The sequence below is a fragment of the Colobus angolensis genome, unplaced genomic scaffold (genome assembly GCF_000951035.1).
Source record: "Colobus angolensis palliatus isolate OR3802 unplaced genomic scaffold, Cang.pa_1.0 Scaffold160, whole genome shotgun sequence".
NCBI classification, from domain to species: Eukaryota; Metazoa; Chordata; class Mammalia; order Primates; family Cercopithecidae; genus Colobus; species Colobus angolensis.
In genome coordinates, this window is record NW_012114711.1 from 117,773 (window position 1) to 136,272 (window position 18,500).

At 45.5% G+C, this 18,500-nt stretch overlaps 1 pseudogene; it reads left to right on the forward strand.

Annotated features, from left to right (window-relative positions):
• Positions 1-15,408: 15,408 nt before the first annotated feature.
• Positions 15,409-16,261, forward strand: LOC105508390 (annotated as a pseudogene).
• The last annotated feature ends 2,239 nt before the right edge of the window (positions 16,262-18,500 follow it).

Below are 18,500 nucleotides of genomic sequence, written 5' to 3' on the forward strand. Positions count from 1 at the left end.
CTAAAAAAATTTGATGTTTATTTGAAATTCAGATTTAACTGGACATCCTGTATTTCAGAGGTTCCCAACTCCCCGTAAGGAACTGGGTCACACAGCAGGAGGTGAACAGCAGGTGAGTGAGCAAAGCTCCATCTGTGTTTGCAGCCACTCCCCATTGCTCACATTATCACCTGAGCTCTGCCTCCTGTCAGATCAGCAGCAGCATTAGATTCTCATAGGAGTGCATACCCTATTGAGAACTGCGAATGTGAGGGATCTAGGCTGCAAGCTCCTTATGAGAATCTAATGCCTGATGATCTGTCACTGTCTCCCATCACCTCAGATGGGACTGTCTAGTTGCAGGAAAACAAGCTTAGGGCTGCCACTGATTCACATTATGGTTAGTTGTAGAATGTACAATGTAATAATAATAGAAATAAAGTGCACAATAACTGTAATGCACTTGAATGATCCCAAAACCATCCCCCCAGGGCCCCCACCCTTGGTCTGTGGAAAAATTGTCTTCCACAAAACTGCTCCCTGGTGCCAAAAAGTTTGGGGACTGCTGCTGTATTTCATCTGATGACCCTACTTAGTATTTATCACAATTTTAACTTACATTATTATTATTATTATTATTGAGACAGAGTCTCACTCTGCCACCCAGGGTGGAGTGCAGTGGCATGATCTCAGCTCACTGCAACCTCTGCCTCCTGGGTTCAAGCAATTCTCACGCCTCAGCCTACCAAGTAGCTGAGATTACAGGCGTGTGCCACCACACCTGGCTAATTTTTTGTATTTTTGGTAGAGGAAGGGGTTTCACCATGTTGGCCAGGCTGGTCTTGAACTCCTGGCCTTAAGTGATCCACCCATCTCAGCCTCCCAAAGTGCTGGGATTACAGGCGTGAGCCACCATGCCCCGACTGAACTTACCTTACTTCTTGATATGCTTACTTATATATTGTCCATCTCCACATCTAGTCTGGAGGTTCCATGAGGATGGGGACCTTATATGTCAATTTTATGGCTATATCCCATTTCCTGAAACAGTATCTGGAAATGAATAGGTCTTTAGTAGATATTTATTAAGTGAATTAATAAATGAATATATTATGTCACCTGTAAGGTTATGCTTTCTGTCTTGAGAGGCCCAAATCACCCTCCACATGTAGAAATTGGGTTTCTGTTTTTCAACAGTTGAATCAGTGCTTCAAACGATAGCATCCAAGTGTGTGGTCTATTGGCTAAGGGTTCCCTTTCTCACATTGCTGTTGTTGTCTGCCCAGGAAAGTGTTGGTTTGTGTGATTATTTGACTATTTTAGGAGGTCATTTCTCTTATTATTTTGTAAAAATGAACAGAAAATGGAAAAACAAAAGTGCTGATAGGGGTGATAAGATTCTTGTCTCATAAACTTAGTATAATCACACCACAAAATAAATCACAAGACAAGCCAAATGCAGCAAATCTTCAGCCCTGATCAGAAGCACATAGAACTCAGGCTGCCTGGCTGTAGAATCATGCAAGGAGAAAAAGGAGCAATAATAAGAACCTGCATGAATTCCAGAATGGAATTAGGAATTTTTTTCTTTTAGCATCTGGAGGCAGAAATCACTTTTAACAAGTGAATCTATTGTTTGATTTGGGGCATTAGCTTTTTGTTCTGCCTGTAATTTAAGCCTCAGCTCAAGTGTCACCTCTTCCCTAAAGACTTTCCAGCTCCTTTTCCCTCAGCCCCACCCCTGAGAACCATTTTTTTTGTTCTCTTCCACATGCTCCCAGGAGTGTGTGTTTTGAAACCATTTTAAGTATGTGTTTTCACTCTCCTTTTAATTTTACTCACCTACTATAGTTGTCTCCTCCTTTAAATAGCAAATTCCTTGAAAATAGGAAATGCTTTACACCCCCTTCCTGCAAATACCCCAAACTCCATTATAGGGAGCTCAGTGCTAGCGTGGAAGTTAATGTGGACTTGATGTTAAAAGCCTGGGTTTGGAACCCAGCTCTGCCCTTTGAAAACTGTGTGTCCTTTGATATATAATTACATTCCTCTCCAAGACTCAGTTTCCTCATCTGTCAAATGGGAACACAACTATCTACTGAGAGGTTTACATGGGTTACTATTGGGGAACAATCGTTGGAACTGTAAAATGCCAGCACCATGGAAGGTCTTAATGATGTCAGTCTAAGCAGAAACAATAATCAAAAATGTTGGTTGAATGAATGTCTTTGTTAACTCGAAATCTCAAGAGTTGAAAAAGAATATCAAGATATCTCTATATAAGAATACAGAATTTTTATATAGGCAGGAATGTCTCTGGATTCTGATGGAATAGGCCCCTCCCCTCTACTTTCACCCTTCTACCAAGTGAGATTGAATATATCTGCTCCTGAACAAATTCTGTCCTGACCTGGCCCAGTGCCTTAAGCCTTCACCATTACTCCTGTAGGATGACACGCTCTGTTCATTGCCTCTGGGCTGAAATCAGTGGGCCTCTAGACAGGCTTAGTAGGTCAAGTTGGGGTGAAAAAAAGGAATGCATTTGGGGCCTGCCGGCAAAGCCTTCTACAGCCCTGCTACCTACCACCTACTTGATCCCCCACCCCAACATTCTATAATTCAACCTTTCTTAGCTTCAGTTTTCTCATCTAGGAGCCATGCATGATAAGCACACACTCCCTCATAAGATTACTAAGGCACAGTTTCTCAACCTCAGCACTATCAACATTCTGGTTAGATAATTCTGTGTGTGTGTGTGTGTGTGTGTGTGTGTAGGGGGAGTACCCTGTGCATTGCAAGATGTTTATCGGCATCTCTATTCTCCAGCTACTAGATGCCAGTAGCACCTTCTACCAGTTGTGACAATCAAAAACATCTCCAAATATTCCCCAGGAAACAAAATTGCCCATAGTCAGGAAACACCGCAGTAAGGATTAAACTCAGTAATTCCTGTGTGAGCCTTTGTAAATCTGAGAGCCCAATACAAGTGTTAGTTTTAATTATTTTGCTCTGATTTCAGAGAATATTAAATTTCCCTCTTCTTTGAGTCCTTAGCTCTTAAAAAATAATAACAGATAGCAATAATTGAATACTTGTGATGTGGTAGGCTCTGGTATTGTCTTATTTTGCACATAAGAAAACTAAGCCTCTGAGTGGCATGCCCAAGAATACAGGAGTAAGTAGTCAAGGCAAAATTTGAACCACAATGTATGTCCAATGAGTCTAAACCCATGCTCTCAACTTGCATTTGTTATTTATTGCTGTATAACAAATTATCACAACTTAGCAGCTTAAAAGAGCATACATTTGTTTTCTCACTGTATCTGTAGGTAAAGAACCTGGGCACAACTTAGGAGGTCCTTTGAATAACTACAATGAAGGTTTTGGCCAGGAGTGAGGTCTCATTTGAATGCTTGGCTGGGGAAAGAGCTACTTTCCAGTTCACATGGCTGTTGGCAGAATCCAGTTGTTTTTAGGTTGTCAGACAGAGCCTCAGGTCCCTACTTGCTGCCAGTTGGAGGTCACTCTCAGTTCCTTGCCAGATAAGCCTCACTGTAGAATAGCTCACAACATGGCAATTTGCTTCATTATGTCTAGCAAAGGAGAGAGACTGTTAGCAATATGGACATTGCCATTTTATGTAACATAATCATGCAAGTGATATGTTATCACCTTTGCTATATTCTATTGGTTAAAAGCAAGTTGCTTGGCCAACCCACTGTCACACAGTGGGATCACAGGGGCCTACATACCAGGAGACGAGGATCCTTGAGGCCATCTAAGAGTCAGTCAACTACTCCATGCTGTCCTGCCTCCTCCTTAGCCCACTTATTACAAATGTATAAGCCTGTTTCAGCTACTAGCCCAAGTGCTGTTTTTAGGGTTTTGTTTTTGCTTTGCAGATTGTCTCCATCTTCTCAGGCTGCAATAACAGAATACCATAGACTGAATAGCTTAAATAACAGACAATTCTTTCTCACATTTCTGGAGGCTGGGAGATCCAAGATCTGGTGCCTACTGATTCATTTTTCTGATGAGGGCTCTCTTTTTGGCTTGCATATAGACACCTTCTTGCTGTGTCTTCAGACAGCACAGAGAGAGAGAGAGAGATCTCACCCTTCCTCCTCTTATAAAGCCACAAATCCTGTGATGAGGGTTCCATGCTCATGACCTCATCTAAATCTAATTATCTCCCAAAGGTCCCATCCCCAAATACCAGAGAGAGAGATGTTGATTCTTCTAGAATAGGAGATACACACACACACACACACACACACACACACACACACATCAGAGTCTTGCTCTGTCACCCAGGTTGGAGTGCAGTGGCATGATCAGTGCTCACTGCAACCTCAACCTCCCTGGCTCAAGAAATCCTTCCAACTTCAGCCTCCTGAGTAGCTGGGACTACAAACATGTGCCACCATGCCTGGCTCATTTTTATATTTTTTATAGAGATGGGATTTTGCCATGTTTCCCAGGCTGGTCTCGAACTTTTGAGCTCAAGTGATCTACTTAACTTAGCCTCTCAAAGTGCTAGGATTACAGGTGTGAGCCACCCCTCCCAGCCTGGAATAAGCATCTTTTTTATATACCTGTCTTGGAACCTAAGCCAAGGCTTGGTACTTGGTAGGTATCAGAAACTGTAGGCTGAGTGAACGAAAAACACAGGCATAGGAACAGAGGAAAAAGTTCCAAGAGATTGGGACCCAGGACTGATAAACATTAATGGGGGTTGGGGAGTCACTCTGAAATAAGGAAAATGGAAGTCTGCCTGAGTAGAGCAATATGACAGAAACATAGGCTTTGACATTCAGTAAAGTAGACTGTTGAATCAATCTCTGCAAGCATCATTTTCTCTCTTGCAAGTGGGAATATTGTTGATACCTACCTCAAAGTGGTGTTGTGAGGACTGGAGAAGATAATGCATGAAAGCCCCTAACATAGTTTATGTTTAGATCAGTGGTTGGCAAAATCTGTATTAGTCTCCTTTGCTGCTATAACAAATGGCCACAAACACAGTGGGCTTCAAACAATGTAAATTTATTATCCTATAGTTCTGGAATCAAAATACTGGGCTAAAATCAAGGTGTCAGCCTATCTTCCTTTTGGAGGCTCTAGGGGAAAATCTGCTTCCTTGCTTTGTCCAGCTTCTAGAGACTGCCCGCATTCCTTGACTGTGGCCCCTTCTTCCAGCTTCAAAGCCAGAAGTGTGGCACCTTCTCTTTTCTCTGACCTTAGCTTCCATCCTTACATTTTTCTCTCTTATTCTGATGCTTCTGCTTATCTCTCAAAAGTACTCTTCTGATTACATTGGGCCCACCAGGATAACCTCGCCATCTCAAGATCCTCAACCTAATCACATTTGCAGAATTCCTTTTACAGTGGAAAGTAATATAGTCATATGTTCTAGGGATTAGGATGTGGACATCTTTGGAGGGCCATTATTATTATTATTATTATTATTATTTTAATTTAAAAAGAAACAGTGTCTCATTATGTTGCCCTGGCTGGTTTGAACTCCTGGGTTCAAGTGATCCTCTTTCCTCAGGCTACCAAAGTGTTGGGATTACAGGTGTGAACCACTTTGCCGGCCTGGAGGCTATGGTTCAACCTGCAACAATCTGCTGTCTGTTCCCAAAGTTTTATGTCTATCTCAACTGCATTGACCCCATTCTTCAAAACTCTCAACCCATTACAGCAATCAACCTGAATCCAAAATCTCATCTAAGTCTTATCAGGTCAAAAGTTTCATTTCTCATCACATAAATCATCTAATTTAGGCATGGGTGAAGCTCTGGGTATAGTCCAGTGTGTGGCACAATTTCTCTCTATCTGTGGACCAATGAAGCTAGCAAACAAATTATCGGCTCCCAAAATACAAAATGAAACACACTCCACCAGGTTAACAGTTATAGACATTCCCATTCAAAATGAGGGAAGAATGAAAGAAACAAGGAGTCTCTGGTCCCAAACATTTTCTAAATCCAACCAGAAAAACTCCATTAGGTTTCAAGGCATGACTCTCGGCTCTGCCTTCTGAGCCTATAAGGTCTGCTGTCACAGCCATCTTTCCTTTTTCATGAAGGGTAATACTTGTTTGCAGCTGTAGTTTCATCTGCCTGTTTCCTGTCTGTAGAATTTTGGGGATCTGACAGCCTTCTTTCAGTCTCTTCTCTCTGTCCCTTTCAGGTCAAGCTGGCAGTGTTTTGGGGGACATACCATTCTTAAAGGCCTTGTGAGTTTCCTGTGTATGTCATATGGACTCACTCCATTTGAACATCAGGCCAAATCAAGCCTATTGCCTCTTTTTGTAAATGAAGTTTTATTGCAACACAGACACACCTACCTGTTCATTTACGTATTGTTGGTGGCTATTTACATAATGTAACAGAGAGAAGGGTTGCAACAGAGACAGTGTGGCTCACAAGCTGAGACTCTTTACTATCTAGCTCTTTGCAGAAAATGTTTGCTGATGACTGGCCCAGAGCCAGAACTCAAATAAGTGGTAGTTTTTAAACAAATAACAGGCTTGGGTGGGTTGCAAAAGTGGGGCCACTTGGAGGTAGTGAATATTTCAGACATTGTGCGGGAGGTGTGAGGAGAGAAGTGAGAAGAGGTAAGAGACAAAGGAAGAGGAAGTGAGAAGCTATGGACTTCAGAAGTAACCTTGATTTTCTTGGCAAGTTGCCTTGGAAGCCTGGGGCCAGGGTCATTAAGCAGCAAGATTACCATGAAGGAAAAGAGTGAACCAAAAGAAAGTAAGGGGAGAAGTACAAACTGGGCTCAATTGTGACAGAAAAGAAAAATCACACCTAGAGTGTGAGGGACGCAGTACACTGAGTCCCTTAGTACAAAAGAACTACATTGCCTCCTCATCATCCTCCCTCTGAAAAGAAGCCTGCTGTGCACACCTATGGGACAGCATTTGCTTAATTCTATGTGCCAGCGGCAGCTTCCCAATAAGCCTTCTCTCCTTCACTTTTGTTCCGTGGAAATGAGAACATACCGAGAGTGACGTTTGTGTGTGGGTTTTGGTACTTTCACAAAAAGCTTGATTAGCCCTATTTAGAATATGATTACTCCTTCAATCCCTGTGCATAAATGGATTTCAGGTGACCATGCCTGTCGCAGGCCCTTGCTTGCCTGGTTACTGACTTGAGGTGTTCTTTGTTTTAAACAAAGCAGGACAAATAAAGAGCAAACACCCACTCGGGGCCCTAGACATTCATAGAAACTGATTTCCCCTTAAAAATCAGCTCACTTTGGGAGTTGTAAATAGGAAGAAATGAACCATTTAAGAGAGAGTCTTTGAGACTACTGCCTATTGGAATGGAACCAGTTTGGGGTTTGGGGTGGAGGTGGCATGTCAAATTTGCGGTTACTTCCTAAACACACACAAACTGTTTCAATATCAGATTTGAATATGCTACAACTGCCCCCCCCAACCCCTTGCCCAGCAGTCTTTCCCCCAACAAACAGCTAAGCCAAGAACCCCAGGACAATTTGCTCTCTGTATTGATAGACTATCTGGGGTTTCTAAAGCAGGCGATGCATTCTATTTCAGGAAATCAGACCAAATAAAAATCATTCCAATTAAAAAGCACCACTGGGCAAGTAGAACAGCAAGCGCCCACCTCACACAAAACAGACCAACCGCAAAGTGCAGCCTTTCATAGATGTTGTTGATGGCAGAGTCACTGCCTTAGAGCCTCGAGTTTATTCAATGGGATAAAAGTTGCCTGGTAAATTGAGCTGAGAGGATTTTTTTTCCCAGAAGGCCATCACAAGGCATTTTGATGTACTTATCATTTACAAGAGCCCAGAGGACTAGAGGAATCTGAAAGTGATTTTGATTTCAAATACTATAGAACCCAGTTATTATACAGCTTATTAATACTGAGCTTCAAATAACCATCAGATATATTCTGAGACACACACATACACACACACATACACACACACACACCCTCTGTACAGGCTTGTAATATGAGGCCTGTGATGGTGGTGTCTCATCTTATTTAGGGAGTTGGGTTCTAAATTTCTACACAGATGAAAATTGTGTACGGTTAAAGTTGCATTTGGAAAATCCCTTCAAATGCCCACTAGCACAGTGAGGTGCTTCCACTGTGGGAGGTAGGAAGTAAATCTGACTGCTTCAGTTCTCACGTGCCTCTTGCAGGTGAGGATAGCCAGAACCAACACCCTGTCAGCCCTCTTTCTCACTCTTCTTGCTGAGGGCATGGAGATGAATTCACTTTAGTCAACTGTATAGGTTATATAACTTCACCTTGAACAGGTCACCCCCAGGAGGGTTAGTCCCCTCTACAAATACAAAAGCCACTTGTGTCCTTTTTCTAGGAAAAATTCCTCACTACCTGGTAAGGAAGACCCTCAATTGTCTCATCCACTAAAAACACTCCCAGTGTCTTCCATCCCTTTTCCTTCCTCTTTCTCTTCTAAAAAGACTGACTTGGGCTTTTGAAAATTGGTTAAGTCTTCTCTCCCTCTCTCTTTTCTCTCTTTCTCATTAGCATTTCCAGGTGTAATGTTCAAAGCTTCCAATGGGGACAATGCCCTGAAATTTCAGACAGCTCCAAAGGACTCCTTCCCACGCTGATGTAGGCACTTAAGTGTTGAATTAGCAATTTCCCAGCACAACCTGAATTCTAGAAGTTAGATGTCATAAGTGGATTGATGAACTTTATTATTCAGACCTTTTTAGTTAAAAGTGCCAGAAACCAACTCAAAGCTTAAGTAAAATGGGGAAGTTTTTTTTGACTCATGCGAGTGAAAATTTGCATGTGGTATTGGCCTTGGGATGCTAGTGAATCGAACGACAAGGATCTCTTTTCCCTCCCCCTCCCTTCCTCTTTTCCACTGTCCCTTCCTCCCTCCCCATCTCTTTTTCCTTCCTTTCCCCATTTCTCCCTCCTCTGCCCAGTCTTAGCTTCTCTTTTCTCTGTAGGTTGGGGCTGATTCCCTCTTACAAGAGGACTCCATTCATTTTAGGGTTGGGTGAACTGCATGCTTCACTCACATCATCACATCTTAGGGTCATCTGAGGAAACAGTGATTTCTCTCTTCTGGCACCCATAGATGTGTCAATAAAAAGAGTCAAATTCTGTAAAATATTTGAAGAGAGTTATTCCAACCAAACATGAGTGACCAATGGCCTGTGACACAACTCTCAGGAGATCCTGAGAACATGTGCCCAAGATGGTTGAGCTACAACTTGGTTTTCTACATTTTACGGAGATGTAAGACACCAATCAATACATATAAGATGTATATTGGTTCGGTCTGGAATGGCAGGACAACTGGAAGCGGGAGGCTCACAGGTCATAGGCAGATTCAGAGATTTTCTGATTGGCAATTGGTTGAAAGAGTTATTATCTAAAAACTTGGACTCAATAGGAAGGAATGTCTGGGTTGTGATAAGGCATTGTAGAGACCAAGGTTTTATCATGTAGATGAAGCCTCCAGGTAGCAGGCTGCAGAGAGAATAGATTGTTAATGTTTCTTATCAGACTTAAAACATCTGTTCTATCAGTCTTAAGGTTGAGTTGATGTTAATGCTGGTCAGGTGAGCCTGAATTCCAAAAGGGAAGGAGGGTAGGGTGAAGCAGGTCTGACTCCCTCTTCCCATGATGGCCTAAAACTAGTTTTTCTGGTTAACTTTGGCATTGGCCAAGAGATGGGGTCCATCAAGATGGTTGGGAGGCTTAGAATTTTATTTTTGGTTTACAGATGAATCCCAGACAAGGATTCTGATAGGCTGGTCTGGTCACAAGCTTCCTCAGCCCAGTCACAGGAGCTGAAGGGAGAAGACACTAGGGTTGGCCAGACCTCGATCTCATGCCCACCATTGTGGCTTATGGGAAGACTGAGGAGTTTAGCAGCCTGACAGACACCATATAGTAGTACGCAGTGTGCCAGGCGTGGTGGCTCACGCCTGTAATCCCAACACTTTGGGAGGCCAAGGTGGGCAGATCTCCTGGAGTCAGGAGTTTGAGGGCCAACAAGGCAAGACCCTGTCTCTACTAAAAATACAAAAGTTAGCTGGGTGTGGTGATGTGTGCCTATAATCCCAGCTACTCAGGAGGCTGAGGCAGGAGAATCACTTGAACCCCGGAGGCGGGGGTTGTAGTGAGCTGAGATCACAGTACTGCACTCCAGCCTAGGCAATGGTGTGAAACTCTGTCTAAAAAGCAGAAGAGGAAGAAGAAGAAGAACAAGAAGAAGAGGAAGAGGAGGAGGAGGAGGAGGAAGAGGAAGAGGAAGAAGAAAAAGGAAGAAGAAGGAGGAGGAGGAGGAGAAGGTGGCAGTGACAAGCATTTTCCCAAAGAAAGATGAAGGGAGAGTGCAGGTACAAATATAAAGACATGAGTGCTGAGTGGAAGAAACCACAAACGTTCATCTCAGGGTCCTAAGAAAAATCAGAAAAAAACCCAGACCATCTCACTCCTACCATCATACATTCAACCAAACATCCCAATGGGCCTGCAGATAGAGCTGATCTTACCAGCACTGTGTATGATATTACCTTGCAGCTAGTATCAGTCTTAGCAACTGGCCCCAAATAGTCATCTCTGAGCAGTGATCCACAACTTGGAGAAGGCATGGAAACTATGTTTCTCTGATTTGAAAATCTGCTCACTTTTAAGTCAGGATTTTGCAAGTTTTCTAATTATAGTGGTTTACCCTTAAAGTAAAACAAAACTTAAAAACCAATGCCATAATTGCGTGCCATGCTTGAAGCAATTACTTTTGGCAGCTCCAGGCACCACCTCCGTTCTCCGTCATCCATCACAGTGTGGATTGAATGTCTACAGAGCAAGCATTCTGCTGCCATTCCAGACCAAAAGTCATGCTAATCTCTCTGTCTGTTTTTTCTCTATCTTTCTTCCTCCCTCTTTTAAAGTCTTGTCCCTAGACAAGCAGCATCAGCATCTCCTGGGAACTTACCTGAAATGCAGATTCTTGAACCCCATCCCAGACCTGCTGAATGTGAAAGAGAAAATAGAGGCAGCAGCAACCTATATTTTTGCAAGCCCTCCAAGTGATCCTGACGCACCCTCACGTTTGCTGAATCCCGCCTTATGTAATGCCCTATTGTCACAGACCTCAGAGCTATGCACACATATTCTTCCTCTTTTTGTCTCCTGTTCAGAAACTCCCCATGGTACAGAAAATAAATTACATACTCAGTTTAGCCATTCAAAGACCTTGGCAATCTCATTTTCCTAACTTATTGCTTATTAATGTATATGTATTCATTTTTATGAATCTTATTTATTTATTGAGCATTTAGAATGAGCCAAGCACTAAGCAAGGTCCTTAATATACCTTGTGTATTAGTCAGCTCAGGTTGCCAAAACAAAATACCATAGTCTGGGTGGTTTAAACAACAGGCATTTATTTTCTCACAGTTCTGGAGGCTGGAAGTTCAATATCAAGGTGCTGGTTGATTCCGGTTCTGGTGAAGGCCCTTTTCCTGGCTTGTAGACTGCTGCCTTCTTGTGGTGTCCTTGTATGGCAAAGAGAGAGAACTCTCTCTCTCTTTCTCTCTCTGTTTTTCCATCTTCTTATAAAGCCACCAATCCTATCATGGGGGCTCCTCTCCCATGACCTCATCTAGCCTTAATTACCTCCTGAGAGTCTTATCTCCAAATTTGTCACACTGGGGGTTAGTGTGTCAACATACTAATTTGGGGGGTATGCAGTTCAGATCATAGTACGTTGATTTATGTAAACCTTCCAACAAGCTGTGAGATAAGGATCACTGAGCCCATTGGCTGTTGAGGAAACTGAGGCTTAGAGAAGCTCGGGAAGCTGCCTAAGACCAAAGTTAGTAGGGGGTGGTGCCAGAGTCCAGTCCTGAGGAGGCATTCTTCCTCCTGCACAGCATTACTCCCACGGCCTGTTCTCTCCATTATTCATGGCTGCCCAGGTGTCCAGACATGCCCCTACCTTCCCTCCTGGACACCTTGCTCAAACCACCCCCAAACCTGGATCTCGTCTCTGGGCTCCTTTGTCTAAATGTATTGAGTCCTGGAAAACAAATCCATCTTTACCAGCTTCCCTGATGAGAATCATTTTCTTTTTCTTTCCTTTCTTTCCTTCTTTTCTCCTTTTTGCAGCAAGTTTTTCATTCCTTTTTTTTTCTAACATTATTCTCAGGGCTCCTCTGCCCCTCCAAATTATCTTTGCTCACCCCAAGCAGTGCACACCTCTCTAAGTTCCTTGCTAACTTCACTTCCAATAGCTCAAGGGAGATCCCTATGGAGCATTATTGATAACAGTGATTATTAGTGTTCTAAATATTTTGGGAATGTCCACCACATTCTAGCTACTACAGGTTTCTGCAGACACCCAAAGTCTTATTTGGAAAGAGCTGATGACCCAGAGTCAGCAGATTGAAACTCAAAGCAAAAGGTTTATTTGGCCAACAGTTTTCAAATCCTTTCTGTCTCTTTCTCTCCCTTTTTTTTTTCTTTTTCTTGTTTTTTTTTTTTTTTTCTTTTCGTTTGTTTGTTTTAGGGATAGCAGAATCAAATGAAGCAATGATAGAAAAAGGTAAGTTGGAAGGAATAATGAGTGGTGTCCTCACTCCCAGTGGTCAGTTCTAATGTCAGTGTGACAACAGAGTAGTATATAAAGCAGAGGATGGCGAACTATGGCATGCACCACAATGACCTGGAATGCTTGTGAAAACACGACTGCCGCTGTACCCATTCCTCCTTTCAGATTAATGAGAACTGGATGGGGCCTAAGAATATGCATTTCTAATAAGTTTCCAGGTGATGTCAATACTGCTGGTCCAGGGACCACACTTTGAGAACCACTGACCTAAAAGGCTTCCTTACCCTAGTTAGAGATTTAGAAATAGACAAGCATATATATATCACTAAGATGCTTTGGCTATGGTATGAGTAAACCCACCTGAATGTAGTTTAGGCAGTAAGGCATCAAAGCAAGTCTGGAGGCAGTATCCATGGGTAGCTCAGCCAATGACTGACTTCAATAAGGATTAGCCTCTCTCTGTCTTTCTGTCCTGCCATCCTCATCATGTTGGCTTTGTTCTTGGGCTTGCCTCTTCATTATTCCAGAAAGGCTGAAGGCTGCCACTGTTCCAGGTATCACATGTGAACCCAGAAACATCAGTCTGAAGAAGAGATGGGGTTTTCTTCCTTGTGGTTGTTTTTTTTTTTGTTTGTTTGTTTGTTTTTTTGAGACAGAGTCTTGTTATGTAACCCAGGCTGGAGTGCAATGACACAATATTGACTCACTGCAACCTCCACCTCCCAGGTTCAAGCAATTCTCCTGCCTCAGCCTTCCGAGTAGCTGGGATTACAGGCATGTGCCACCAAGCCCAGCTAATTTTTGTATTTTTAGTAGAGATGGGGTTTCACCACGTTGGCCAGGTTGGTCTCGAACCCCTGACCTCAAGTGTTCCACCTGCCTTGGACTCCCAAAGTGCTGGAAATACAGGCATGAGCCACTGTGCCTGGCCCATGTGTCTTTTTATTCAGGAGGAACGACTCCCCCAGAGGCGCCCAGAGGATATCCCATTAAATCCCACTGGCTATAATAGTCATGTACCCACAGTTGCTGGCAAGGGTAATGGAATTACCATGATCTGGTGAGTCCAAGCGATATTCCCTTCCTGGGGCCGGGGAGGTGCCCTGTCCCCCTGTCTCCCTGGCCCACCAGCGGATTACGGGGAGGAGAGAGAGCAGGCCGTGCAGGCCTACAGAGCATTGAAGCAGCAGCAGCGGCTCCATGGGGAGTGACCCCACCTCACTTCCGGAAGAAGCCAGAGCCACAGCTGTGATGGAGAGACCCGGGGCCTGGCCATGATCCTGAGAAACTGGCACTAGGAGCTGCCATACCTGGGTCGGGGAGAGGCAGGCAGATTCTTTTCCCTGGCCATGCTAGCATCATGGGGTGAGGCCTCCAGGTACTCGTTCACACACTGGGCATCAGTGGGTCCACATGTTGCTTGGGGTGAGTTCCCGATGGACTAGGGCCAAGACCTGGTTGATGGTTGGCCTGTGGGGCCCAGGATCACTCACAGTTGTGTCTCTTTGTTCTGAACGTCCATGCTGAGTTGCAGCCCAGGTACACCTTAGGAAGGGCTGGATCCCATTACCCTGTCCCTGAACACCACTTACTGAGACAGCTGATGAGGCTGGCTCGGTGTGTGATGGAGGCCCCCTGGGAGTTAGCAGAGCTAAGTGCACAGCACACATCAGGCAGAGCAGGCCAGGGATGGTCAACTCTTGAACTTAGGCAGCTAAAAGAAGGTGGGAAAGGTCCTTGGGTGAGGCAGTTGATTGTGTCAGCCACAATTACCTATTCCTTCTCTGCAGATACCACTAAGAGAGAAAATAGACACAAGGGGGTGAGGGGAAGAAAGTAAGTATGGGTCAGGGCTTCCTGGGACATTGCATTGAAGGATGTCTGTGGTGGACATCTGCACTTTTCCTACCCAGTGTCCGTTCCCTCCTATCTCCTAACAGTACCCAATTTTCCTCTGGGGAACCACTCCACCCCGATTTGGGTGGCCTTGGTGGGTCAAGCAAAGTGCACTGACTTCACCTGGCCTTACCCATCACCCAAGCTTGGCCAATCTGAGTTTCTTTCCTGGGGATTCCAACCTTAAGCAAAGCAACACAAGAGCAGAAAACATTTGGAGTGTGCAGGTGTCCTCCCCTCTCTGGAAACAGGAAATAAGCATCCCCCACTTACAGTCCTCCTCCTCTTCCTCTCCTCTTTTAGCTAGCATGTGCAGGTGCTCTGTGGGAAACTTTACATGCATGGTCTCAACTAATCCTAGCAACAGTCTTATGGGTGACTACCGTTACCTCCATTTTACAGATGAAAAACTGAAGCTTTAAGAACTTTAAGGATCACAGAGCTAGTAACTGGTAGATCTTAGATTTGAATTTATACCTATCAGATTGCGAAGCCCTGTTTTTCTTGTTCTCCTAGAATATCAGGAGAAAATGAGCCCTCCCCAGGCAGCACTGTGAAATGGTTGAAGGTCTTTTATCTTCTCTGTCCATATACGTGGGAGTCTTAGCGCCTACACTGCTGTCTAATCTAGGCTTGTTAGGGCTGGGCAGTGTTTCACAATCCTCCCAGATAGCTGGCAGTAAGATGTAAATAACACTCATAGGGGCCCTCACGGACAGCTGCTTGGAGACAGTCTGTGTGTAATATGGATAGAAAAAGCACTGCTGATAGTATCTGAACCTCTGGATCTGGCAATACCTGAAGTCCAGACTCGTGAACTTCATTTTTGCTTAAGTCAGTTTGAACTGGGTTTTATTGCTTACAACTGAAAAAGTTTTAGCCAGTGTTTCTTAACCATTTTAAAAACTGGAGGAATGCAGAAGTGGCTTCACTAGGGAAGCTTTCAGCATGGAGACAGCGCAAGCTGGAGGTGAAGCAGCAGTGCCCAGGGCACCAGTGGGTCCTGGGAGTCCCTGGCAGGTGCAGCGGTGGCACCAAGGGCAGCCGCTGGGAAAGCAGCACCCAGTCCCGTGGTCCGGGCTTCGCAGCAAAGAGAAGAAAGTGAATTGCACGCCCAAGAACCAGGAGGAAAAGGAGATCCCTTTCTGGCTCCGGGAGATTATGGGGAGCTGCCAGAAGATGAAAAACCCAATCGGTAACAAGAAGAGGAAGAAAGCAGCCCAGGTGGCCTTCAGAAAGACTCCAAAGGGAGTGGAGCCCGACATCGCCATCCCCAAGTTCAAGCAGAGGAAAGGGGAGTCTGACTAGGCCTATATTCAGTGCATGCAGCAAGAGGTCCAGCACGTGCTATTCCTCAGCAAGAACCAGGCCACCCGGCTGCCAGACGTCCAGGCAGCTCCCAAGGAGAAGTCTGAGCTGAAAAAAGCAAAAAAAGCATTCCAGAAGCAACGACTAGATAAAGTCCGGCAGAAAAAGGAGGAAAAGATGGCAGACAGGCTGGAGCAGGAGTTGCTCAGAGACACGATGAAGTTTGGTGAGGTTGTCCGGCAGCCTCCAGAGCTGACTACCAGGCCTGGGAGGAGCATAAGCAAGGACCAGCCTGGCAGGAGATCGCAGATGCTGAGGATGCTTCTGAGCCCTGGCGGTGTGTCCCAGCCTCTGACTGCCTCCCTGGCCTACCAGCAGATTGTGGGGAGGAGAGATAGGAGGCCATGCAGGCCTACAGAGCATTGAAGCAGCGCTGCTGCAAGGGTGGTGACCCCACCTCACTTCCCGGAAGAAGCCATAGCCACAGCTGTGATGGAGAGATCCAGGGCCTGGCCATGCTCCTGGGAAACTGGCACCAGGAGCTGCCACACCTGGGTGGGGGAGAGGCAGGCAGATCCTTTTCGCTGGCCATGCCAGCAGCGTGGGCTGAGGCCTCCAGGTACTCGTTCACACATTGAGCATCAGCGGGTCCACATGTTGCAAGGGGTGAGTGCCCGATGGACTAGGGCCAAGGCCTTGTTGATGGTTGGCCTGTGGGGCCCAGGGTCACTCACAGTTGCGTCTCTTTGTTCTGAACGTCCATGCTGAGTTGCAGCCCAGGTACACCTTAGGAAGGGCTGGATCCCATTACCCTGTCCCTGAACACCACCTACTGAGACCGCTGATGAGGCTGGCTCCGTGTGTGATGGAGGCCCTCTGGGAGTCAGCAGAGTCAAGTGCACAGCGCACATCAGGCAGAGCAGGCCAGGGGCAGGGAAGACGCAGCCGGGGTAGGGCCAGTGGGCACATCTGGACCACCTGTGAGGGCTCTGCAGGGGACCGTGACTACAGGCCAGTTGTGAGTGGTCCTCTGCAGAGGCTGCCCACTCAAGGTTTGGTTGGGGTGGAACGTGATGACAGCACTTACACCAAGAAGGTTAGAACGGGGGCCAGGCGCAGTGGCTCATGCCTAGTAATCCCAGCACTTTGGGAGGCAGAGGCGAGTGGATCACTTGAAGTCAGGAGTTCAAGACCAGCCTGGCCAATATGATGAAACCCTGTCTCTATTTAAAATGCAAGAAAGAAAGAGAGAGAGAGAGAGGCAAGGGAAGGGAAGGGAAGGGAAGGGAGGAAAAACAGTGTTGTCACCTACATGACAGGGCTCTGAAAGAGCTGGGCAGGCCCAAAGTGGCTTGAGAAAGTAAAGGAAGAATCCAGATTTGGGCTCAGGGTCACAGAGCAGGGCCCAGGGGGAGTTCCTGCTGAGGGCAGGGTCTTTCCAGGCTCCAGTCTCCACCCCGAGCCAAAGGAGGGAGACCCCAGGCTATCAGCATCTCCAGATGAGGGCAGAAGGGAGAGGCTTAAACCCAAGTCACAGATCTAGCAGTGGAGTCTGACTGCCCAGCACCATTTGGGAAGTGAGGAGCGCCTCTGCCCGGCCACCATGCAACCCTCCAGGTGTGAAGTGGCAGCCTTGTGTGTGACCTTTCTGCCCTCCCCAAGTTTGCATTTTTGACATTAAAGTTTACTTTCAAATTAAAAAAAAAAAAGATCACCCCCAGGACTTTTTTTTTTTTTTTTTTTTTTTTTTGAGACAGAGTCTCGCTCTGTCACCCAGGCTGCAGTGCAGTGGCGCACTCTAGGCTCACTGCAAGCTCCGCCTCCCGGGTTCACGCCATTCTCCTACATCAGCCTCCTGAGTAGCTGAGCCTACAGGCACCCGCCACCACACCCACCTTATTTTTTGTATTTTTAGTAGAGATGGGGCTTCACTGTGTTAGCCAGGATGGTCTCGATCTCCTGACCTCGTGATCCGCCTGCCTCAGCCTCCCAAAGTGCTGGGATTACAGGCATGAGCCACCATGCCCAGCCACCCCCAAGATTTTTAGACAATTTTTTTCCTTATTGTCTGTTCCCTTCACCATGAAACTAGCACCACAGATATACTCTGTATCTGTTTATGTACAGTATGTATATCTTTGCTTATACATAAAAAGTAATTTTTTTTCATTCCTTCCAAGAATGAAATTTTGCCTGGTTGGGATGGTATTGCCCCTGCTGAGATTGCATGGCCTTGACTAATGGGGATGGACCTCAATGATCCTCACCTCCTGGTATTCATGCATTCCCACATTTAATCAGGGCTAGCCTGTGTAGATGGTATACCATGGTGGAAGTGATGATTTGTGACTTTCAAAGCTAAGTCATGAAGGCTTTGTAGCTTCTATCTTGCTCTCTGGTTGGGTGGTTCAGCCTGGGGGAAGCCAACCAGCATGCCATCATGACACTTAAGCAGCCTCTGCAGGGAAACTGAGGCCTCCTGCCAATAGCCAGCACTAAGCTGCCAGTCGCGTGAGTGGGCCACCTTGGAAGTGGATCTTCCAGCCTCAGTCAAGCCTTTAGATGACTGCAACCTCATGAGAAGTCCAGAGTCTGGACCTCCCAGCCAAGCTGCTGCACAGGAACTGTGAAATGTAAAAAATGACTCTTGTTTTAAGCCACTAAGCTTTGCCATGATTCATTATACAACATTAAGTAACTATTAGGTTGGTGTAAACTCTCTTCTCCATCAC